The sequence below is a fragment of the Phaenicophaeus curvirostris genome, chromosome 7 (assembly GCF_032191515.1).
Source record: "Phaenicophaeus curvirostris isolate KB17595 chromosome 7, BPBGC_Pcur_1.0, whole genome shotgun sequence".
Lineage (NCBI taxonomy): Eukaryota > Metazoa > Chordata > Aves > Cuculiformes > Cuculidae > Phaenicophaeus > Phaenicophaeus curvirostris.
In genome coordinates, this window is record NC_091398.1 from 681685 (window position 1) to 706554 (window position 24870).

The following is a 24870-nucleotide window of genomic DNA, read 5'->3' on the forward strand; positions in this document are numbered from 1 at the left end:
TAGCTTTGATGGGCGTTTCCAGCAACTGGACTGTAAGTACTTCTGTTGTACATGTGCTTATCGGGTGGCTTGTGTTTTTTAGCGAAATAGGAAGATTTAAAGAGCACTGAGATACCCACTTACTTGAAATCCTTTGGGTATTTGTTTTCACGAGAGTCCAACTAATCTGTTCATCACAGATGCATCTTCTTTGCAAACAACAGCACCGCTCGCCAGACAGAGCAGCACCGGGGCAGCTCGTGCTCCTGCGCTCCCTTCAAAGGAGACATCAGAAGCACTTGGCTGGCCTGTGAAAACACCTCGGGGGTTTGGTTCTTCTGAGGAGGAAGGTGTGTTTTGCACATTTTAGAATGAAAAGGCTACTGGACTTAGTATGTGTGGTCTTATTTGTCAGTGGATCCTCTATTCAAATGTTGTTGACGTGCCTTAGGGCCAAACTTTGAGCCCCGCAGTTACATCAAAGAACAGGGTTGCCATGGCTGCTTTCAGGCGATTCCATTTCCACAGAACTGTTAGAAATTATACTCATTACAGGGAATACAAATACTGCAATTACACAATTATCTAGTGATTTCAAAATTAAGCTTTTTAAATTTGAAGGCATTATGCCCATAAGATGCATTTAATCAGGCATGAAAATAGGCCCCCCCATAGGCTCCTGCCTGCGTTCGCGCCGCTCTCTGTAGCGCGTGCTTTGCTTTACGATAGGGTCACGTTTCCCTTGCCCTTTCAGTCAGAACAGGGCTGTGATTCCCCATGAATTGTTTTAATCATCATCATTCTGAAATAAAATGATGTGCTTAAATGGTGCATAAAGACCGATCATCTGCCAAAGCTGAACTTTGTACTTAATTTCTGCAAACATGTTTGAATAAGCAGGCAGTGACCGTGCAGAAACACAGTGACATGCAGTGTGATGATGACCTGTACAGACTCACCTCTTTCGAGTTCAGAAATGATACCTGTTTCATTATTCAGAGACAGATTTAATTTAAATGTTGAACTTGAAAAAAGTGCATTGTGCAAAAATACTAACTGGGATTTGTATTCCACTTCTTACAAACACTGTGGTCTTGGTTACCTGCAGGAGATTGCCAACGTACTAAGATTTTTGTCTCCCATCATTTTTATGTGTGTTGATGTTAGAGGCTTTCTGAAGTGCCTTCCCACCGGTTTCCTCTGATAAATCAAGTAATACTTTTTAAAGTAACCTCAGTCTTTCTCAGAAATCAAAGCCGTCAGTTCTGTGTTGTGCTCCTATTCCAGATGCGATTGCTTTAGAAGAAAAAGAACTGCTCCCGTTACCTGGTTGCTGTAAAGTGTTCTCAATCTGAAACTCAGGATAGAAGGCGTGGTTTTCTCTGGGCACCCTCACATTGCACCCCAGCTATGGACACTGCAATGTGGAGACGTGGAGAGCCAAAACAACAGTTCTGTCCATGGTCTGTGACTGTAGCATTAGAGGGAGGACAGGGCACAAGGACTGGAGTATGAAGGGTGAATAAATCGGACTGTAAGGCACCTCTCTGACTGCTTTTACCTTTTTAAAAGATATGGAGAAAAATCATGTTTTCAAGTATTTAAACCTGTTTAGAATATCTGGCTGTACCTTGTTGCAACTCTGTCAGCTGTTACACACCCGATGCACCGCTGAGTCTAATTCGGCGTTGTCTCAAGAAGGTCGGGTGAGATCGCAGAATCTCAGAGTTCAAAATGTATAAAATGTACAAACTGGGAAAATCATCCCGCTCCTAGTTTGATGCTTTGACTGGCTTGGATTTGAAGACACAATCAAATATTCAAAATAGGTTACATTTTATGAGAGAACGGAATGCCTTGCTGGGCCATGACTTGTTAGCTTCCGTATAAATCAGTAGCCAGTGCATACTATTTACTGCTTTCTGCTAGGCAGAGAGGCTTTGAACACTAGGAGTAGATCCAAAAGACAAAAAGGTAACTGAGCCTTTTTCTTTGGGGAAAGCAAGTACACTTGTATTAGATGGTTCTAAGATACCCAAGTTCTGCTATGAAACAGGAATATTTTTGTAAGCTGATCAATAGGTCGTACCGAAGTAAAGTGCCAGCTGGTGCTACACTTACAGCAACTTGTGTTGCAAGATCACCTGCACGGAGAAAAATGTAAAGCTATTTTGCACAGGAACCAATAGAAAGAATGTGTCTGATTGCCCTGGCCTCCCTTTCTTCTACTGTATCTAAACTGCCTGCTCTGAGTTTGGATGCAAATCAAATTAAACAGTCTGTAATTTCCTTGGAATTAGATGAATCTGCATTTTGGCAGGCTTTGCTTCTAGCACATGAGCCCCTGTAGGTGAACCATTTAATTCATGGATTGCCAAGCAAGGAGTCTGTCCGTATGCTCATCTCCGGTTCTGCCACAGGAGGAGAGCAGTGACAATCTCTGTGTACCTGCCCTCCTCACCCGGGGAGCTTGGAGAGGACAGTACTGGCATCACAATTGAGTTCACGGCCCTTGTGCTAACTTACCTTTTCCCAGTGAACAGGCTGTCTGAAACAAGGTTTGTGCTCAATTTTCACCTTTTAGCTGTTTTCTAACGGATGTGGATGACATTTTCTGTAGCCTGAAAATGCCTTTTCGAAGTTCGTTCTAAAACTCAGCGTAGTTGTGTAGGAAATTGTGGGTGAAGAAAAAAAGTCTGACTTAGGCAAGAGATATGATTCAAAGTCAAGTTCTTATCAATGCTCCGTGTTTATTTATTTACTCTTGCATAAAGGAAAAGCAGTGCCATATGGTTAAACTAGTGACTGTAGTGGTGTGATTTTGTTCCTCAAAACTTATGTCCAGTGATGATGATGATGTGTGAAAGGGGATCTTGTCACTTCATGGCTTGGAAAATCAGACAGAGCTGTGGAGCTTCTGTAACTGTAACCCACAACAGATCCTCGGTAAGGGACTGATAGCATGCTGAGTTAAAACTATGAAACATTACTAATCCATATTATTATAAAGATTGTATGGATGATTCCATTAGACATAAAACATTTGAGCAAGTCTGAGACTAAGACTGGATCCAGCATCACCTAGACTCCAGAAAGGAGTTTAGAAAGAAAGGGGTTCTACTCTGAACCTCGTGACTCAACAGGATCTTTATCTGTCTGGTCTCTGTTCTAACTCAATTTTCCTTTGTATGTTTCTTCCATGCAGTAGTTAGTGAAGTGAAACTTTGTCAAACCACTGTTAAACTCTAAAAAATTCCATTGAACTTGCTATATTCTTGTCAAACGAGTCTCTCACCTCAACAGAACGTATTGCTGCTTCCCTCTTTTGACTGCATTCCATTTGCCCACGGTGATGCTGAGCACAGCAGTGGAAGATCTAGGCAGGAGAGAAAAAGGAGAGGTAAGTACACAGGTCAGGTATCTTTGGGGTACGTTGTAAAGATTACAGAACTGGCAACCCCAAGCCCTCACATTTTTTATTACTGATATATTATGGAGATTCAAAATTGTAATGTTAAAAAAATAGCTAGTACATTTTATTCTTTTGGTTTTGTGGGTTTTTTTTCTTTCTTGCTATTTGATCTCTTTAATAAAGAATTCTGCGTGCATCAACCAGATTGCCTTTGGTATTTAGGAGGTCTTGGTGTGAATGGATCACTATGCACCTTTTAAAACTGACTTATGGAAAATATAGGTGACTCTTGTCCGGTATGTGTTAAACCTTTTTGTCTCCAAACCTGTCATTGCCACAGCTTCCAGGCCGTGTGATGAAACAGATGCACAAAATGAAGCAGGAATTGGCAAAACAGGGGAGGTTACTGCTCTGGTGGACAAACCAACCATGTGTGGTGAGTAAATATAGTATGAAATGATCAAACCCCATGCTGCAAAAGTAACTGGTCTCTATACAGTGGGCAGTGTCCAGAGAGGTGTTTGGTTAATTATAATAAAAGAAGGTCTTGTTTTCTGGTAGAAGTGTGTTCTTTCAAACTTTCTGACTCGACTTGGGTAGGATATGATAAAAAACAATAAAGCTACTGGAAGAACACGGTTCAAGGTGAGAGTTCATGCTTAGTGTGTTTAAAACAAGAAAAAAGGTGATACAACCCCGAAAACAAAGTAAACACTGAGCAAATAAATAGTGAATAAACTGACCTGTGTGGGCTCTTCAGTCTTGCCCTCAAGGTTTATAAAAATAGAAGTGGTTTAAAGAAATTCTGCATACTACGTTATTTGCAAAGGTGTAGAATAAGCCTTTAATGTAAAACAAAGTCCATTTTCTCTGCTTTTATTAACAAGAGGACAGCACAGTAATACTTCAGGGGCATTTGCCACACTGCAGAGCACTTCATGCTCCTTTTGCTCACACATATCTTTTGGGGAGGGATGGCTTGAGGGCTGGTGGTTTAGTTGATGTTAACAGCATCTAAAAATCAAAGTGTTGCATCAGATCGAGCCTAGGTGTCCTATGAGGCTGAGCCCTAGAAGGAGCGAGGACTGGAGGCTGCGGCGCTCACAGCCTGGCAGCAGTGATTGAAGCTGGCAGCGGCCGGAGCAGACTGGGGTGAGCCCTCCCACGCTATTCGTGTGCTAGGAAAGCAATCTGTTTCTCTCTGCTCTGCGCTGATGGTGGAAATCGTCTCGCTGTTGGTAAACAAAGCGTAAGGTTTGGAGTCTGCATTTAAGCCTGGTCAAAATTAAGGAATCCCCTGAGCCAATATTTGAAATCTGCGCTTCTCTTTCTGGCAAGCCAAGTTCTGCACAAATGAGTAAAAGCCATCGTCTATTCTTGGATTCTCATGGACCAGTGTTCTGTTCAAACATCGCATCCTGTCAGTCAGAGCAAAGGGAGGCACAGCTGTGTGACTGACAAGGTGACGGTGACATAGGCCATAAGTGACATCGGACAGTTTGTAACCATTCATTTCTATTTTCATGGTGACAGAAATATTAATATATACTTGTCCTACCATCTTTTCCCTCCCCTTACAGACTTTCACGCCTAGAAGGTGCATGGGTGTTTGAATGCCTGTTTGTTTCAGTCGCAGGAGCTCGGTGTGTTAGCTTGACCTTTCAGCTGTCTGTTGCTTATTTCTCTTCTTTTGGTTTGTTATTCCCTTTTTTCTATGCAAATTAGTTAAAGACACCATTAAATATCATCTTCCTTAGAAGGAGAATACGAGGAAGATAAATTCAGAACCTCATTTTGTTAAATTTCTGTTCCTTTCTTTTTTCCTCACTTAAAGAAAAGTAGATTAATCAGGATGTGCACTGGTTTAGAATGAGCAGTATGGAGAAGTTAGCATCTTAGGAGTAATTAATAGTCTTCTGACCTTCTGAAGTCAGGGAGTGGCAACAACAGAGAAAGACCGCGTCACAGCACTAAACAGCACTTTATTTGGGCAGTTGAGTATCAATAGTGACAGATATTCTTTCCTTTCAGGTTTTATTGTAGCCTGGGAGGGTGGTCAGCAAGAAAAAATAACTTACCATGTCCCACAGATGTAACAGAGCACCCTGTGGGAAAGGGAAAAATGGTATATTGAGAAACTTGATTTTTATTTAATAAGAAGTAATATTGTGGAAGCGTTGATTTTATTTAATAAAAAGCATAGCTGACAGTAAGCTGTCTCTTCTGGAGGAAAAACATTGTGTATATATATTGCATTGCAAAAATGTGACAGTGAAGAGCCAGGAGCTGCGCTGGGTTATGAATAGACTCATTGTGAGAGCAGCACCAGGAGCTGGGGAACAGAGCGGTTTACTTGTACTGTCACCCCGACATGGGACTGGTATCGTGAGATGCTCTCTGAAAGAGAGACTAATGGCTGGGTAGTGTAGCTGGGACGTGGTTCTTGAGGAGAAAGAACCTAGGAACTGAAAAGGAGAACAGTGTTTTTGTAGGGAGGCCTGGGCAGGAACAAGCACAGACAGTGATGCTGCAGGAGCACGGCAGGTCCAGCTCCCTGAGCACCTCGTCTGCCCGGCTTTTAAACTCTTCCAGGGCTGGGGACTCCACCACCTCCCTGGGCAGCCTCTGCCAGAGCCTCTGCTGTAGCGAGAAAGCACCAAGGCTGCTATGGTTGGAAAAAAACCCTGTTTTAGGTGCAACTTTTTTAGTGCTGTTGTAATAATATTTATCTTTAAATTGTGAAACTGCCATTTTCCAGACCTTCAGTTGATTAAATAAAAACAAAAAGCAGAAAGCCTTCTTATAGAATCTATTCTTCGAGTGCCAGCTTGCAAACAGAAAATTATCTTTGCTACTGCGAGCTTCAAAGCACAAAGGAGAGAGCATCAACATCTGGACTTGGTGGAGAAAAGTGGATTGCGGAGAGATAAATACAAGCAATTAAACAGTGCAGGACCTAATGTCATAAAACTCAGCTGGATGGTGTGAAGCTTCAGGTAATCTTTTCATGCTTGATTTTTCCCTCTTCTGGTTAACAGAGACAGACTTTGTTCTGAACAAAGGGTCATTCCTATAGCAAACACGAGACTTTTGCCAAGACAGGCTCCAAGGCTCCAATGTCCAAGCTTTGGACATTGTCTGTGAAGAGGGACGGGCATCATTAAAGCTGTTATGCTGGGATTTATTGCTGCAGTTTAGTTTGTTTATGTATTTTAACCTTCCATTCTGGCTGGAGATTCCTGATCCTACACAACACGGAGCCTACTGGTGGAGGTAAGAGAATGTATTCATTCAGAAGATACAAACACAAACTTCCACAGTTATTTGCAGAACCATTTGCCCCAGGCCTTACCTCAGGTATTTGTTGTGCGGCTCAGGACGACTGGGGAGCGTTGGCTTATTTGAGGAGTTAAATCACTTCCTTGTTTAACATTTGGTCAGGCTGTGTATTCTAGCCTCACCCTGGGAACCGTGGATAAATACATGGTCCTCCCCATGTAAATCACATCCCCTGCCTTCAGTCGTCCTCCACAGATTTAACCGCTCCTGTCTCTGCCTTTTCTGGAAATACCTTATCATATCAACTGACCCCTGTCCTTCGGAGGCATTTCTTATGTCCCTTTAATTTTGGGTTTAGGTAACAGTGGGGGATAACATCAGTATGAGATGTGTTCCCTCCCACAGCAACGTAACTAAGGATTACCAGGGAGGTAATTTTTGGTACCATTTAACTATTAAATTAACCAGCAAAATAAGATCCCAACAGACAAAATCACATAAATGAGCTTGTGCACTGGCAAGATGTCTGTGAAAGTTCAACTAAATTACTTTGCTTGTTCATAGCACAAGAAACTGGGGCTGTAAAAAAATCCTGTCACAGCCCCTAGACTGCAAATAATAATTATTACAGTAGCAATCTACAAAGAGTTGTTTCTGAGGTTTTGTAAGAATTTTTATATGATTGTTTTTATGATGGGAAAATTGGCTTGCAAAAAAATATTTTAACCTGACAGGTTTTCCGGTGATTTATTGATGGGAGCACATAGGTGTTTAGAAAAAAATGGTACAATTTGAAGAGTTCCAATTAAAAGAAACCCAATCATTTAATCTGCACATGTGGATTCCCATGGTTACCCTCTACTTTCGTTTTCCTCCTGCCCTGTCTGTCAGCAGCCGCGGGGGCTCCCTGCACGCTGCCTGCAGAGGAACCGCCCGGCAGGAGGTGGCTGCGTCCATCCCAACAGGCACTGCGGAAAATGCTTTTTTGGTGCTGCATGGTCAGGGCCTGTAGCCTGCATCAGAGCTACTTGTTTTCTAAGCTACTGCTAAACGCGAGTTGGAATTCAGCATCTGAACTGTGATACCTGGCCCAAAGCTGGGAATTCGTGGCAATTTTGGAAGAGTCATTTTTAGCTTGGTGGCTGCATTCCACGTGGATGTCTCCTGCCAGGGAAGTTGAGGGCATTCATTTGTTAAGACTCATTATATTGGTAGAGGGAAATGGGAATAAATCACATTAAGAAAAATGAAGTCAGAGACGCCACTGCAATATCACCGCAATACCCCAGGTAACGCTAAGTAGCTTCTTTGCCAATTAATTATTTCAAGACAACATTAACTTTTGTGCAAACGAAAAACACTTGTCACCATAGCAGATGAATGTGAAGGTCCCTGACAGCTCAGAAGGGAACATTAAAAAAGCCAGTTACACGGTTTCTCTTGTACTAAAGTAATGTCTTTTTCTCTCTCTTTTTTTATTTCCCCCTCTATGTCAAGTGACAGCTCCATAAAATAAATACATACAAGTAATATTACCTACTTGAACTTCAGTGTTGAAGTCTGACTCGCAGCGTGATCCTTTTTATTACAGAAAACAGAATAAAACTGATTATTTCTGGGTACTTTCATTTTCTTTAATGAAAGAAGGGAAGAAAACGCGAGTGGCTCGCAGATTAGAAATTCGAATCTGAACATATAAAACCAATCCATCAATATTACTGTCTCATGCTCGTCTGAAATGAGCGTGATGGATGTCAGAGCAGCCCGGGAATTCAGATGGAGGATTTAAGAACTGGGCAGAGAAGGAGCAGAAAGAGGGAAAATAGAGAATCAGTTTCCGAGCCTAGAGCCCAGCTTCTCCAGAAAGACCGTGAAACATCGCCACCACAGCATAAGTGAGTACGTCTTTTAACCTGTGGCACCCCGAAGTTGTAGAACTGCAGGGACAGAACAAGAGCTGCTCCTGAAAAGACAAGTGCCTGTGGAAGGGAAGCAGCCGCCCCAAGGGCGTGCGGTGCCCAGGCCGTACCGTGAGCGCCACAGTAACCAGAAGGGGTGAGTACAGAGAACACACACAACATGAGCACCAATTTTAAGTATTTAACTTCATAAAAAGTCTGACAATGCTCTGCACACGAAGGACTAAATGGCATTCTTGATTTATCAAGTACTAAATCTAACTTGAGCTGCTGGCCTGACTTAGGATACTACTAATCCATCTGAGCCCTGGAGGCTGAGCTGTGAAAACCAGACACAAGTTACAGTTAAAGTTACTCACAAAGGCTGCTTTCTTGTTCCATAGAAACCTAGAGTATCTCACGTGAAGACAGGTTCGCATTTGGCCCATTGGAGAACAAGCTGTGGTAATAAAAAGGCACTCGAGCTCGAGTCTGTGGTTTTGAATCTCAAACCTATGAAGGAGTCAAACTTGAGATTCCTTTCTTTGCTGTGAAGATGCTTAAGGGAAAGGGCTGTTCTACCAGTAGGCTGAAGAGTAAGTTTTCTCTAAAGTATTCAGCATGGCTCAAATCGCATTTCTTTCTCCTTTATAAAGTCGTATAATGTCTGAAAATGCCTGGTTATTTGTAGGTGCTGTTGCTATGCAACCAGCTCACCTTTCCTTCTTCATTTTAGAGATGAGCAGGTAGTAATTCTCTAAATGTTTGAACCAAACTTACAAACAACCAAAAAGAGAGAAAGCTGTGTCGCTGATGTTTTTAGTTATGAATATATATACGGGCTAAATTTAAGACCTGCTAAAAATAACAAACTTCATTAAATATTTCAAAACTTTTTTCAGACCCGTGCCTTTCCATTGGATAAAAAAAAAACCAGCCCCATGGATAATTAGGACTAACAAGGAAAAATTTTACAAAACCAGAGAGGCCAACCCAAAGCAGGTGAGGAAAGGAGCTCCGCTCAGTAAAACTTCACGTTATGAGAGAGATAATGGAAGATCTCATTTCATCAAACCATCTGTGAATGTATTTGACGATAGAACTATTAAATTAGGGATGTATTATTAAAGTAATAAATGAAAGGCCACCTGGCGAGCGCTTTTACAGATCAAGTGATAGAGTACCTGATGTCTGTATTTGATAAAGTGGTAGAAATCTGCTTGCCAATGGTTAACTCTTTCTGCAGAGGCTTTGCCTGGACTGCTGCAGTGATAGAGTATGTAGTGAGACTGCAAGACAAAATAAATAGAGGCAATTTGAAGTACTAGGACAAAACCCCCATGTTAGCGTTTTGTTGTCCTTCCAAGTGCACTGCAGAGCAAGGGCAGCCTTGTTCCTCGCACGCAGACCCTGGTATCCTTTAGGACCTGACATTTTTCCTTTCCAAGACTGTGTGGTGCACACAGAGCAGGTGCTGCGCTGCCTTGTACATAGTAATAATTCAGCCCAGATCTGTAACTAATTACCAGCATTCATCAAGTTCTCCTGCCCCGTTTCTAGTGCACTCTTTCAGCCAGCCTCGCCCTTCTCCCATTCTCTCAGCCTCCGGGTCTTTCAGCCAGTGTGCTGCAGTGCCCCCTCCATCACCTCTTATACTGCTCAGTAAAGGAAGAAGTGACACAAAAACCCAAAAACAAAACAAACAGAAAACAGGAAAGATTATTTCCCATGAAAGCCCAACAACCACGTATTGTTTGTAGTGCAATAGAGATCATACATTTCCTATTCAAATCAACATAACTCTCCTTGACTCAGACGGGATACGACTGAAAGGATGTAGACTAGATCAGATTCCTCTTACAGAAATACTCTCAGCATGAGAGCAGTTTATACCCTCTGTCCTTACAGGTGCTGTTCTTGAATTGTACTGACACGTCACCAGTTAAAATCAGCCTTCCTGGGCTCGGTACTTACAGCTTCATGAGAGTGATGAGGAACAGCGTGCACATCTTTAAATATTCATATTTAAAACTCCAAGTGTTCAAAAAAGCACGATATAAGGGGCATCCAAAAATTTGCAGATAACACATTATTCTTACTATCTCTGGTCTTCACCTGAGCATAACTCTACACCAATAAAATATTATTACACAAGTTAAGTTAGTTAATTCATGTTTGAGAAGCTCTTTGATGCTGCAGCGATGAGGGCCACAGAGCGGGGCAAGCAGGCAAACATTCAGAGCTCCATCCTCAGGGAGAGATTGAATAGCATACAATAAATGAAGCCTGGAAACTCTCTTTTATAGTAAGCATCAAAGAAGAGACTACATCAAGATTACCATAATTCTTTTCCCCCCTTGAATACATGATCTGTTATTTTTAATGTCATTTGGGTTTGTTTTCCTTTATGGAAATAGGCACACTGATATTTGTCCTTTTAGTTTGTGATGGTGTCAGTTCTAGTTAATAAAGCATATGTCTCTTCTCTGGTTCAACACAGTTTTTTATTAAGTTTTATTAGGAAAAGTGCCAGATGGTTTATTGCAAAGAAAGACTCCCCATCATCAGAAATAACAAAGCTGAAACTGGATCAGCACAACACCAGGCAAGCTTCGTTTCCCTGAAGCTGAACAGATTATTGGGAGAGGTAGATTAACGAGGTTTTAACCTCTCTCCTGTGCGCCCATTTGCAAGAATGTGGATCATCGGCTTAGTGCCTCCAAAGAATTTTGGGAAAATACAGATTTCTATTCTCTGGTTTCTCTTCAAGCAAAAGGGATGCAATCTCATTAGATTAAGTGGTTCTTATTCCTGAGACTTCTTAATGCTGGAATACCTGCAGAAACGGGGTGATGCTGTTGGCACTGGATGTTCCACTTTACAGCACCGCAGTGTTCTGTCAGGCACTGATAACCACAGGTAAATATTTTGCCTGGATCACAGAAAGATGTATTTGTCATTTGTAGAACATCTTATTTCAAGTCTATTTACTGGACTAAAACTCACACTTAAGGATCGATATTGGGTAGCATCTATGTGATTTGTGGTACCTTGAGGTTGTTGCTTTCATTAATTGCTCTGATTGTTAACGGTCATTTAATCTTATGTTGTGGAATCCAGCAACCACTATTTTGTAAAGGTTAATGAAGCCTTTAGGCAATTATGATCTTTACAAAATTCCCTGACCTTTGTATAATAGCTTATTCCTCTAAAAATCATTATTGACAGTGAGTGACTGAGGGTGAACAGCCCCCCCTCCTCCTGCCTTATACGTGTTGAGAGCAGAGATGGAGGCAGACAGCAGAAGAGAGACTGAAGTAAAATGCATCATTAAGCTTTTCACAGTGCAGAAGCAGAAGGAGCGCTCACAGAAAATGTTCATTAAAATCGATCAGACATACTTCCATATAATTGCTTGAAAAGAGCGAGTGCAGCCAGTCTTACCTCATGGTCCCACGGAGGACACGTTCCGGACGATCCCGTGGGCAGCTGCCACGCTGGGAAGGGCTCAGACAAGGGCACTTGTCCTACCATGCTCTCCTGGCCCAGCTGAGCTGTGTGGGCACCTAGAGTTTACCTTGGCTCCTGCAGCAAAACAGCAGCACTGAGGCAGGCACAATCCTTCCTTCATGGCTTCATACCCAGAGGAGCCCTGGTTGTGAAGATGACATTGCGTTTATACCTTTTTCATATATATTCACAGATTGTCCTGGTACATCTTAGGATGCAAATCAGATTTATAAATTCATAGGGTTGGTTTTTTTTTAATTGCTGAAACTCCCTGGTAACCCACTATTTGTGCTGATCTCAAGAATTAAAAACATGGTTTAAAATTCTGTGTATCAAGAATCTAAACCGGGGTGTGTGCTCGCTTTAAGTATTTCTCAGTGCCCAGCATCAGTGCAGCCAGAACCAAGGTGGATAAATCCAGTGCTCACTGCAGTCCCTGCTGGGTACAAGGTCTCAGTGAGCAAGATCTAGAAGTCATCCAGCTGGCATAAGTGGAGACTAAACTATTAGCTGTGGTTTAAAGGGTTTGTGGACCTCTGCATGAATCAGATACAAGACGTTCAATTTACCATCTATGTACTAATTATACATACCTACCTTCTGAACACAGAAGCTGTGTCCTGTTGGAGCCGCATCCCCCTCTGGCTACTGGCTTCATGAGCAGGATTATCCCGGTATCCGCAGTTTGTTTCCTCTAGGCAGTCAATAACACACAGACAAGAGTGCCCAGGCTGTAGGACCAGCAGGGTTGGTTTTTTTTTATATACAATTGTGCTTTGGTTACAGTAATTCTATTTCTTACCAATAATGCAGCAAGATTTTATGTCTATCATTACTTCTAGAAAAGTGTCATTTTGAACATATTAAATCCCTTTGGAAAAATAATAGTAGTAATAATAATAATATATTCATTTCAAACTTCACAAATTGAAAGCTGAACGACATATCAATGGCTGACCAGCAAGCTAACGCTTCTAGCCCCAAAGGCTGAATGCTCGCATTTCTGTTCTGCAATATCATAGAATCATAGAATAACCAGGTTGGAAGAGACCCACCGGATCATCAAGTCCAACCATTCCTATCAAATATCATCATAAATCAAATATCATCATAAACTTTATTTACTGCTTGAACTGCCTGAACTGCAGATTCATGGAAGTTGTTATAGGTGTTCGTAATTAATTATTTTTACAAAATACACTACTAGCTAAAGCAGAGCGCGGTGACTGTGGTTTGGCAGCTTAAAAGACACCAGAATAAATGGCTTTTCTTGGAAATGCTCTTGTTAATTATTGCCACCTTTGATACACGCCAGGCTGAATCCTTTCCAGTTAAGGAAGTGTCTTTTTGTTGTCCCATGTAATTCATCTCCTCCCTTACTTGTGTTTTCCAGAGGAAGCAGCTCTGTCGGTCTGCCAAGAAACCAATTTCCTGTGAAGGCACTTGAAAACCATTTCACTCTGAGCAGACTTTGTAGTGGTTGAAGCTGGAGAAGCAGGATGGCAGCCAGCCTGGACATCGGGAAGAAGGAAGACAACCTGTGACAGGAGTTCCACCCAGCTGGGTAATTGTCTTTTACAGCTGCAAATGAGAAAAAGGAGAGCAAAACAGCCCACCCAGAGCCTCCTACTGACAGCTTTCCATCAGAATATCTGTCAAACCTGGAGGGGTTTAGGAGTGTGATGGTTTTCACACAATTCCAGTCATACCCAGGCTACTGAGGAATGCCTCACCCCTTCTCTTTTCCCTGCTGCGCTACTTGGGACAGGACATGTTTCACAACTGGTGATTGTGAGTCAGGGAGCACTGGAATGCTTGGGTCCATCCCCCTGTGCGCAGCCCCGGCTGCCCTGGGGAGGTGGATGCCCAACAGCTTCATCCCTTGGGAGAAAGCGTGCTGGACTTCCAAGTCCTTACCTCTGTTTGCAAGGCAGGGAAACTCCGAGTTGGAAGTCTGACCTCTCCAGACAATCCTCAGCCAGTCAGACACCATGAAGAGGATTGCAGATCTGAAAACCTGGGTGTCCCGGCAGGTCCCACAGGTATTTCTGGAGATGCAAGAAACGAGATATTCTCACCCTATGCATTTATCTCTAGACCAGACTTTTGTAATGATATCACTATATTTTTTATCATTAAAAGTACCACTTGTGTGTTTTTCACCTGCTCCATTAAAGTGTATTTCATACACAAGTGAAACAGCTTCTGGAGCTGAGAATGGGCATTTGGCCACGCAGTGGCCGCCCACCTTTAAGGGGATTACACTTTTGCCTCGTGCACTGATCCTCTGCCACTGCACCCTTGGCCTGGTCACACACACAGCTCCGTGCACTTTAAAAACTCCTGGAAGATCCATTGCTGTGTTTTGTGGTTCTCCTTTGCCTACGTGATGAAGGACGGGCTGTGGCGAGCAGGATGCCGCGACTTGGCTTGCATCGCGCTGTCGCCTCGAAGCCGCCGCCTGCTGAGCTCACCCTGCTCCCGTGCCTATGAAGGAACCGGGAGCCACCAGCTGAGGACTGTTCCCATTTAGTCCAGTATTTATTTAGTATTGAGCAGAAAAATATGCAAAATCTGATTAATATTCAGTAAATTTGCCATTTACAACTTTCCCTTAAAATTCAGTTCTACTGAGAAAAAAAAAGCCCACTTTCAGAACGAGTAGAAAATTGTACCTTTTAGATCTTGCTGCTCCCCAGAATTTTCTTATGTGTTCTCTTACACTGATTTTTTTTTTAATCATTAAATATAACTGATATTTTCTTTGGAGCAGGGGATATTTTTCTTCTCTCTCTGAGACAAGTTTTGAAGAGAGTTAATATCTTTTATTAAAGAAACTGATAAAGTTAGGACAAAAAAAATGAGCTTTCAGGCATACAAGCTGGCGGCAGCAACATTTTTATTGTTTGAGCTTTTACGGAGAAAGCCTAAAACATAAATAGAGCCTCTGGAAAAGACTATAAAAATGGAGAAGAATATAAACTGTGCTTAATTCAAATAACATTTCTCATATCTAGCCTGCCACTCAAGAATCTCCTTAGCCTGTGGATCCATGATTACCACTTCACGATAACTAGAAATTTACTGCAAGCCAGTGTCTTGTAATGGTATTTAGTACAACAATAACATTTTTCATCTAGTAATTGAGCAGAAACATTCAAACAGCTCACAATTTCATTTATATCTGTGTATGCTTGGATGTCATAGTTTAGATGTTCTAGGTGCTTTTCTTTGCGATGCTCTGCTAGCTTTACTGTACCTCAAAGCTAAACAAACTAGTGATGTGCGCAGTTGTGCCACAGCAAACGAAGCCATCGTACCAAACACCTAGTTGCTTTTTAAATGGGATGAAAGAGGGCTACATCTAAGTTACATTAACAATTTTCTTGTCGTGTAGGACTTCAGCAGATTAAGATACTGCACATAAAAGGCCAAGTTGTCTTCTCTAGGAACAGCCGAGGAACCCTCAAAATAAATAAGAAAAAGTGACAAAACTCCCACTGAATTGCAACGCGGTGTATTCAAGCTGAATCCGTAGTTGTGTTCAGCTTATGGTCACCCCAGTGCTGGCTTTTGGGAGAAGAGCAGAGGCTGTAACTGAGAAGACAGCAGAAGGGGAGCACGGGGGGAACAGTGGGGAGTCCCATTGCCCACATTTTCTCAAGAGAGAGGGTTGCTATGATTCGGCACTATCAAATATACTTACCTGTATGACATGGTCAAATGCTCTTATTTTTTACATTACTTTTGTTTATTACAAGTTATCCAACGTAAAATACTAGCATAAAGCTTTCCACGTGGGGCCCGTATGTTTAGCATTTAAAATTACACACCTGAAGGGTGATCCGGCTTTCCCCGGGGCTAGAAGGCTCTTTAGTCCCTCTCTCTGTAAGCACTAATGTATCCAACACTTTTTCCACTGTCCCTGCTGTTTTCCAGTTTTTTAGGTTCATATATTTTAGCAAGCCCCCTTCCAGCACGCGAGTTATTACCAATGCTAAAGACTAATTCCAGAAAATCCTTTCCATAGGGAGTTGCAGTAAGGGATCTTCTAACGTGGGCTCTCTGTGGTGATTTATTCTCCACGACTGATCAGATTTCAGATCAATTCTCAGAGCATGACAAATGCTTTCTGGATTTTGGATGTGAGGTAACTTGACCTTCAAAAGGCTGTTTTCTTCCATCATTAGCACCATTACTTGTGTGCCACCAAAGCCACTAGTTGTATCTTTCCCAGATGCGCCCAAATGCACATTATGCATTGTCTCTTTACAGAAAAGCAACGAGAGGCAAGAAAGCAATGGCCACACTTAGTGGGTAAGGAAGATAGCGTTCACCAAAATCAGAAGAAACACCACATTTATTAATTTTAGTAGGATGCAGACCACACCCAGACTGATTAATGGATTAAGTGAGCTCGCACTAGAAATATTTGCTAATAACAACTGTATTTCAGAGTCCCAATCTGTCACTTAGTATGAGCCCTCTTCCACCCCTCACATGAAATCTGGTCACCCCAGTTTGGCCTTCCAGTTCATACAACTGAGGAAATCCCTGTCGTGACAAGAGGGACACCTTCCTGCATAGGAGCAGGCAGGGGTGTAAAACCACAGCACCGTGGGGCGTGAAAAGCTGCCAGTGCAATGAGATCTGAATAAGCTGTAGAACCACTGCAGAATTTGGGGGCCCAATTAGAATATCCTTGCTTGTTAGGATACGAGATTTTGTCACTTCAGTCATGGAGAGATTTTAAGCTCACTTAGATGCTGCTGGCTTCTGCTAAACAACACATAAGCACTAACACTGTACAACTTCTGCTCTGCTGCAGCCAGCCCCAGCATCAGCAGGGAAAGGAGAAAAGAGAAGAGTAAATCGGTCAACACCGAAACGATCAATGATACTGAAAAGCTAACTGGCACATGCTTTCTTTTGTCTTGCAGAGACACCATAGATTAAAATTATAACCACCAAGAAAAAATAACACCCAGAACAGGAGCACCACGCACAGAGGTAAGTGTCGGCAGCAATTGCTCCCAATTACGGGCCCAGCTGCTCTGTTCCGCTCGGTTCTGCAGAAGATCAAGGCTGGAAGGTGAAAACAAGATACCAGACTTGAGTTCTCAGGAGCGCATCGCTAACCAGTCACACCAGCCTGACTTTTGAAACCACCTTTGAAGTGGTCACTGGGAAAACCTGAGTCTCCTACAGCACGGATTTGTCTTTAATGCTTTGTTTCTGAGTGGCGCCCTGTCTGAGCCTTGGGTGCGGGGGTCTGACAGTCTAGTTTTGTTTGTTTAGAAATACAAGTCAATCACAAAAACTATGAGAGAAGTTCAAACTGACCACAGCCACAGAACAGCTCCTGGGTGGAGAAACACCGTCCCTGATACCATCACCTAATACACCATCACCTGATACCATACACCTAAATAAACACCATCTCCAGGGGTTAGCATTGCTTTTTCAGTTGCCGTCCCAACAGCCAGACCCCCGTTTTTAACCCGAAGGGGTCTGCGTGGCTTCACTCAAGGCGTTGTACAGTTGGTTCTGGCCACTGAGCATAGACCAGTCAGAGAATCCACATTTCCTAAGTGCCCAGACAACTCCATCCTCCTGGACCCGTGTATTAGCAGCTCCGATACCAATCGATAGCAGTGGCACGCACAGGATTCCCTTTGCAGAGCTCAAGCAAGGGGGCTGTTCAAATACCTCCCCCACATGTGCTTCCCCTGCAGCCCAGCAGGAATGTGGAGTGGGAAGGAGGGTTGGAAATCCTTGTATTCTAGAGAACCCTCTTAGCAAGACGGGGAACGAGGTGATCACAGGCAATGTCCTCATCAATCCTGCTCTCAGCCTCTCACGGGAACAGCAGTAAAAGTGACTTAAGAAAAAAGTGTCACAATATGCCTGCCTATTAATTTCAGTCTAAACAGCTGTGTTACATTTAGAAAGAACTCCAGCTTCTGAGACAGTGAGTATTATTATTCACTAGCATTTGTCTGATATGTGTGTGTATATGTCAAGAATCTCATTTAACTTTAGTTCTTGCTGAATGGAAGGCATTTTTGCTACACTTTATTTAATCGATACATTAATAATACAGACTATTTTTCCATGAAACACATCTCCTATTTTGCAAGCACACAATCTGTTTTCAATCCCATCCTCGAGGTCCCACCCAGTCCCTCAGGAGGAAATTTGTACGGGATTATGGAGCTGTGCTGAGCTTTCACCCTGGCTCCCATCAGGAACGGCAGCGGTGGATTCCCAGCCTCAGGGCACTTCCCTGCCATCGGCTGTCAATGCTGACCAGCTCCTGTGGCATTTCTGTCATAAGGCAGCTACTGTGCACATCCAGGGATTGCTTGGGACTGGCAGAGCACACGTCTCTGAAATTCAAGCCATATTCTCTGCTGTTTGAGAGTCACAAAGGCAATTGTGAGTTTTAACTGCAGAGGTTTTTCTCTTAGTCTGTGTATGGACATAAATATTCCACCCCCAGCAGATGCACTAGGTTTGAATTTAGCTTCCTTTCCAAAGTGAGGAACAATGTTGTATAAATAAGTCCTCAAAACATTGGAAGTGAGAATGCATGAATACAACACCCCAAACACAGATCAGAGACACTGCAAGATTGCATTCACAGCTCCTGGCTCCCTTGTCACGAAGCAGCAAAGGGAGAGCACTGTAAATAAAGAGATGAAAAGCAAAGTGCTCTTCCACTTCTCTTTCCAGACAACGTTACCTGGCTGAATCTCTCATCATGTTGAATTTCCGCCACAGATCAGTACTTTGTCATTTTGTCATCATTTGAAACATTGTCATTTTAAATTATATGATAGTCACAAAGAAAGTACCTGATGTGTCCAAATGATGAACCACCAGCTCCTGCCAAAAACAATGGAGTGGCAACACTTCTTTTCTGCCGGGTAAACCGCTTCATTTCTGTATTACAGATGACTTCTTTCATAGCTGAAAAATGGCATGGTTTCAGCCCAGAACCATTTGCAGTCTTCAAGTCCTCCTTCCCCTTTCCTTTCACCTAACCAGGTTTAAAAATCTGCAGGGAGCAGAAACTACTGGAAGTTTCAGTCTCTCTACATTTTCCACCATTCCTTCCAAACCACATGTGACTATTTAGCATGTACCTTGACGACTTGTGCAGTGCACCGTCTGCAAACCCAGGACACATTACACAGGCTGGAAACAAGCAGGCGTTTGTCTTACCCGCATTATTCCACGTCATTGTGTCTGTACCAGGTATAAACACAGAAACTGCCACAGTCTCCTCTGTCCTTAGAGAGGGTGAAACAACGCGGGAGGCTCCTGACTGCATTCATGTTTTGGGGCATCATCTCTGGATTTACAGTAAGTTCCCCAGCAGAAAGGAGGAGCAGTGCCAGCGTCAGATCCCGAGCTGGAATGCTCTGCAAGTGGGTTTGGCGGCTAACTAGCTTTTTGTACTGCCACCATGGACATTTGAACACCAGCAAACGTTCCTTTGTTTTGCTTTTTTGCGCCCACTGATCACACTGATACAGCACAGCCCCCTTTTAATCACAGAATCACGGAATGGTTTGGGTTGGAAGGGACCTCAAAGCCCCTCCAGTCCCACCCCTGCCATGGGCAGGGACACCTCCCACTGGATCAGGGGCTCCAAGCCCCATCCAACCTGGCCTTGAACCCCTCCAGGGATGGGGCAGCCACCCCTGCTCTGGGCAACCTGGGCCAGGGCCTCCCCACCCTCACAGCAAAACATTTCTGCCCAAGATCTCATCTCAATCTCCCCTCTTGCAGATTTAAAACGTTCCCCTTGTCCTCTCCCTGTGCTCCCTGACAGAGCTCCTCCCCAGCTTTCCTGTGGGTCCCCTTAATGTACCGATCAAGGCAGTTTGATTTAGCAGACCTAGAACTGAAGCTGTTTGAGAAAGACTTTGGGTTTATGGTGCCCTTTGGAATATGCTGCATCCAGTCAGCACCGATGCCGTTGTGCGGTGAGACAACATGAGAGCGGAGTACCCGGCAAAGCTGTGCTTTGATTTCAGGGTGACATAAAGCCACCACCGAGATTGTTAAGAGAAATATTTTGCATTTCTGAACAGAACTCATGATTCTAAGCAAGTATTTCACTTTTTGACAACCATTGCTAGGTAGCAACCACAGAATTTCTAATTCCCGTGCTGCCAAGCAAAGAGGCTTTTTTTGACATCTGCTATTTGTTTAATTCAACTTGCAAAAGTAATTCCTTTCAGAGCTATTAAATTAGGACTCTGACTTTTGTTACTCGGCATTACTATCATCGTGGCTTTCACTGAAGTTAACAAGAGGCCTTCTGCAGTTTTGTGAAGGCTTGCAGCACAAGCAATTCAGTGACAGATCAAATAGAGAGGGTTTAGCATGTACAGCAGAGGTGACACAGGCAATAGATTTCTTGTTTCTAGTTCACTTAGACTCAAAAACCATGACCCCCCAACCAACGTAACTTAATGGACTTCAGTAAGAGAACACAAATGGATTGCACCTTCAATCCCAGCTTACAATCAGCTTTCTACATCAGCTTTCCACATCAACTGGAAATTTTAAGCTGCTTTAGGAAAAAAAATAGGGTATACCAACAAATACTGTGTTCTTTAGCATGATTACACTCCCTTCTTTAAAATATAGAACATTTTTATGCCATTTCAGGAAAGCAGAAAGGTCTTCATTAGAGCATCTTCAAGTAGTGATTTTCCCACTTGCAGTTATTTTTTGTATATTATTTACTAAACCAGCTCTTAATCTAGCCTAAAGCATTGGTTTTTCCTCATCTACACACCACTCACTAAGGAAACATGCAGTAAAATAATCCAAATGACACCCTGGCAGAACACCAGGCATAAATGTTTCCAGGCGAAACATTAAAAACAAACTCGCCCACTAAAACCACCCAAAATGTTAAAACCTGACTCTGCGTTATTTCAGTCACTGGGCATTTCTGAATTGAGGTCACAAAGTCCCAAATTATAATGGAACCAACAAACCTCGGTGTGGCCTCCAAAACCCTTTCTGCAGTTCATTAACGCCACAGCAGAGAGCTGCTCCTTACAGAACAGGGGATCCTGGAGCTCCACCACCCCTCGCTTTGGGAAACCTCCTCGGAACAGTCCGGTGAAGGGTTAGGGATACGGTCCCATCAGTTTTGTTTGTACTCTCAGGGGTTAGATACGTGACAAGAAGTGGCCGGCAGGAGTCTGCATGGGCGGAACGTTCCAGTGAAACCCCAGAGCCTTCCTAGGAGAGAGCGTTGACAACACCACAGCCATTCGACCCCAGTCCCAGCACGGTCACAGGGCACACACACAAACTGAAGCTACAAGCCCATTCCTGAATAATCTTTTTTTGTACTAGCATACTAATCAAAGAACTCACAGCTCCTCCCAGGAAGGTATCCAGGAAACCCCTCATCCACGCCACCAGTGGGGAGACGTTACTGCTGTGTTAGTACCGAGAGAGGAGGTACGCAATTATGTTTGATAATTTTAAGTGAACTCCAGTTGGCTGAGCATAAAATGCAAACTGGAGAAACAGGGAACTTCTTTCGGTGGGGTATTTATAACACTATAGTGCTGTTGGTAGTTTTTTCTTAGGGGAAGATTCTGTGAGATTTAAAGAAATTTGGCTACTATACTGCCAAAACATCAGCATTTCTCTCATGGTGCTCAGTAAAACATCCTAGAGGTGACCCAGCCGCACGCCCCTCTCCTGTCTGGGATTTCAGCAGTTGTTCTGATCAAATTCTGAGAGAGGCAGCCCGTAAACCTCCTCAAGGAAACATTTCAAGCTTATGGAAAACCCTTGAGAAATATGTAAATAAAAATACGATACTGATAACCTTCTTAGCCTCGTCTATTTGCATTTATTTCTAGAGGTTTGGACTGGAGGGGGTATGTTTATTTTTTCATTTGGGGTTTCATCATCCTGTCCTCCCCCCTTAACTCATCCATTACCCTCTGTCCTTGCGTTGTAAACCATCGCTGATCCAGGGGTAAGATCTCACCTGGCAAGAGCCTCCCGTGGCAGTCGAAGAAGAGATAATGTTTATGCAGGACTAGGTTTGTTTCTCACTGACATCACCAGAAAACATGAACAAATTGGCTGTAAATTTTTCAAAGTCAACCCCAGAAGCCAAGAGCAATGATGTGATTCATGTTTTGTACCGGTGGTCTGCAGGAGCACAAATTAACACCTTCAGCAAAAAAAGTAATTCTGCCTGCTCTCTGGAATTCATTGGTTTTGTCCTCTGTGGCATGAATTGGAATGATGCTTTTTTAAGGGAATTTTCACCGCTTATTAGCATTAACTTTTCCCTCAAGCAGAATGGATAAATAGGGTTTTTCCTGTGAGAAGTATATATGTAGATAGCAACTTCATGGTAAACATATTCATGACTTGCTACAGTTTGAATGCATGGCAGCAAGCTTTAGCTTTACATTTTTCAATTTAAAATGATATTTTGTACATTTTAACGCTATCTGCATGCCTGTGGAGACTTCTGTATGGAACCCAAATCCGAGATCTCTCTGATGCATTTTAGATGATTCTCTGATAACTGAGATTCTCTTGCATTCAAATATAAATATTCCATCACTATAAATGCCACCAGAACTGATTGTAACTGATCAGGAACAAGAAATTCAGCTGCAATACTTCTGGGGGTTTCTGTTCCTACCAAGCTCAGCACACTTTGACAGATAATAAAAACACTTCTAGCCCCGTGCCTTAAGCTTCCATGTGCAGTTACAGTTTTTAAAGGAAAAGGTTTCAAAGTCAGATACATCCAAGAAGTGCACAAATAAAGAAGTGAACCCACTGTTGCACCAAGTTTCACTGTCAATATCCTAAAGCAGAGTTTCCAGAAGCTTAACACGATAAGAAGGCACCAAGAAACAGGAAACCTGCCCTTTCCAGGCTGCTCCAGTGGTTTCATCATTTTTGAAAGATTAAATATTTGGGCCTCGTATCTCATTAGAATTTGTCCATAAATCAAAATATGTCATGCTTTTCCCTGAAAAATTAGAGGCCCCCTCACCAGCTCTCCTTCTTGTCACTGATAAACTGTTCACATAACAGCAATCACATCCCATAGCAGCCATCATCGTGATAAATTAAACAAATGGACTTGGTTTATCAGTATAAAGAACTTGCTTTAGCTTTGAAATATCAGTGTGAGTCTTTTTTGTTCCTGGATTTTTATTTCCAAACTGTGGCTATCAAAGCAAAGCCGAGCATTTCGATATCAGGGCATTAACATGTGCGTTGATCATAGCCGTTGCCATCCCTCTCACATAGCAGAGATGATGAATGCCATGAGAAGCCTGGAAGGAAAATTCCCAGGCTTATAAATATTAAGCAGGAGAGAGGCACATACAGTCGTACAGCAAATTCAAGTGGGCCTTAAATTTGTATTTTTACTGTTGCTCATATACCTTCCTCATTTAGTCACCTTCACCTCAGTTTATGCATCCTACATCCGTGTTCTGAAACGCTTGGTCTGGCTTACCAGAGACTTTATGCAACAATCAAATAAATAAAAAAATAAATTCACTATGTTGATAGCTTCAAGTTTCACATTCTAATACGAGTCATGCTGGCCAACTAGTCCATTAACATTTTCCAACCGGAGACGGTACTCCCACTTTTACAGAACATAGGGATCGATTTCAAACTCTGCTGACGGAGCTGGTATTCACCACTCGCTCAGACCTGCCCTGGAGATACGCCTGGCACGTTCGATTTAGTATCTTCAGATAAAAACAGACAGCAACAATGATTTTACTGTTGGTATAACCATCACAACCCTGACAGGTTTTATTACCACCTTACTGAGAAGAACTGATAGAGGAGAAAACTGAAATCTTGCTTCTGACTGAGCAGCTTTGCCTTTAAAGCGTTAATCAATCTAAAGTGGAAGCGTCCTCGGTGTTTGTATTTGGGAATAACCCAACATCACAGTTATTAAAAAGCTATAAATATGAAGAGAGCTAAAAAGCCTCAGAAGTAGCCAGGGCCATCAGCTTAGAGTGATTTGGGTTGAACAGTCACTGCCGAGGGTCAGCACAGCCACATAAAAACCCCTTTCTAAAGCGCAGGGCAAGTCCTCTCTTGCTATAAATTGTCACTAGGTGTTTACCAGCCACTAATGTAAAAGTGGCTATAATTTCTCAGTGTGTAATTAGCAACAGTGACTAAACCTGATCCAGCATCATCCTGTCAGTTGTCATGGATTATAGATGCAAAGCACCTTTCCCGCTCTCCCAGTCACGGCAATTCATTAGTTCTGCTCTTCAAGAGCAGCTGTACAATTTGAGATGTAATTTATTCAGATTCCCTCAAAATTATTGCTGAAACATGGGAAGATAAGTGATTTGATGAGGCTACATATTTACCGTCAGATAGCATTACAGGTTTGATGCATGGTCAGAAGTGAGAGGATGTTGTGTTGTATGAGAAATAGTGCCCCTTTTCAGGCAAAAGATCAAGTTAGATCAGACAAGGGACAAAATGATTTAGCATGTTTAGTCATGGCTCATATCCATAAGATACCTCTAAAAAAGATCCTGTGAAGATCATTCAAATTTTACCTCTCTGTCCCATCTTACTGACATGATGTTTTTTCTTTAAAAAAGTACCTGGTTAGTCAAACAAAGCTGTTCAGAGGGTAAGAAAATATAAAATGTTCTTCTACATTGGTAAGTAGGGTGGGACAAATGAAATAGAAACTGCCCTTGAATGCCAAGCCAAAATAGATGAATC

The 24870-nt window shown here is 42.6% G+C and overlaps 1 protein-coding gene across 1 annotated transcript in view; it reads right to left on the reverse strand.

The window, feature by feature from the left end:
- Positions 1-1022: 1022 nt before the first annotated feature.
- DUSP19 (dual specificity phosphatase 19) overlaps positions 1023-24870 on the reverse strand; it is a 501898-nt gene continuing 478050 nt past the window's right edge. The window contains exon 5 of the transcript XR_011337703.1: positions 1023-1035. The gene's annotated coding sequence lies outside the window, so the exon portion shown is untranslated. The remainder of the gene's footprint in view (positions 1036-24870) is intronic.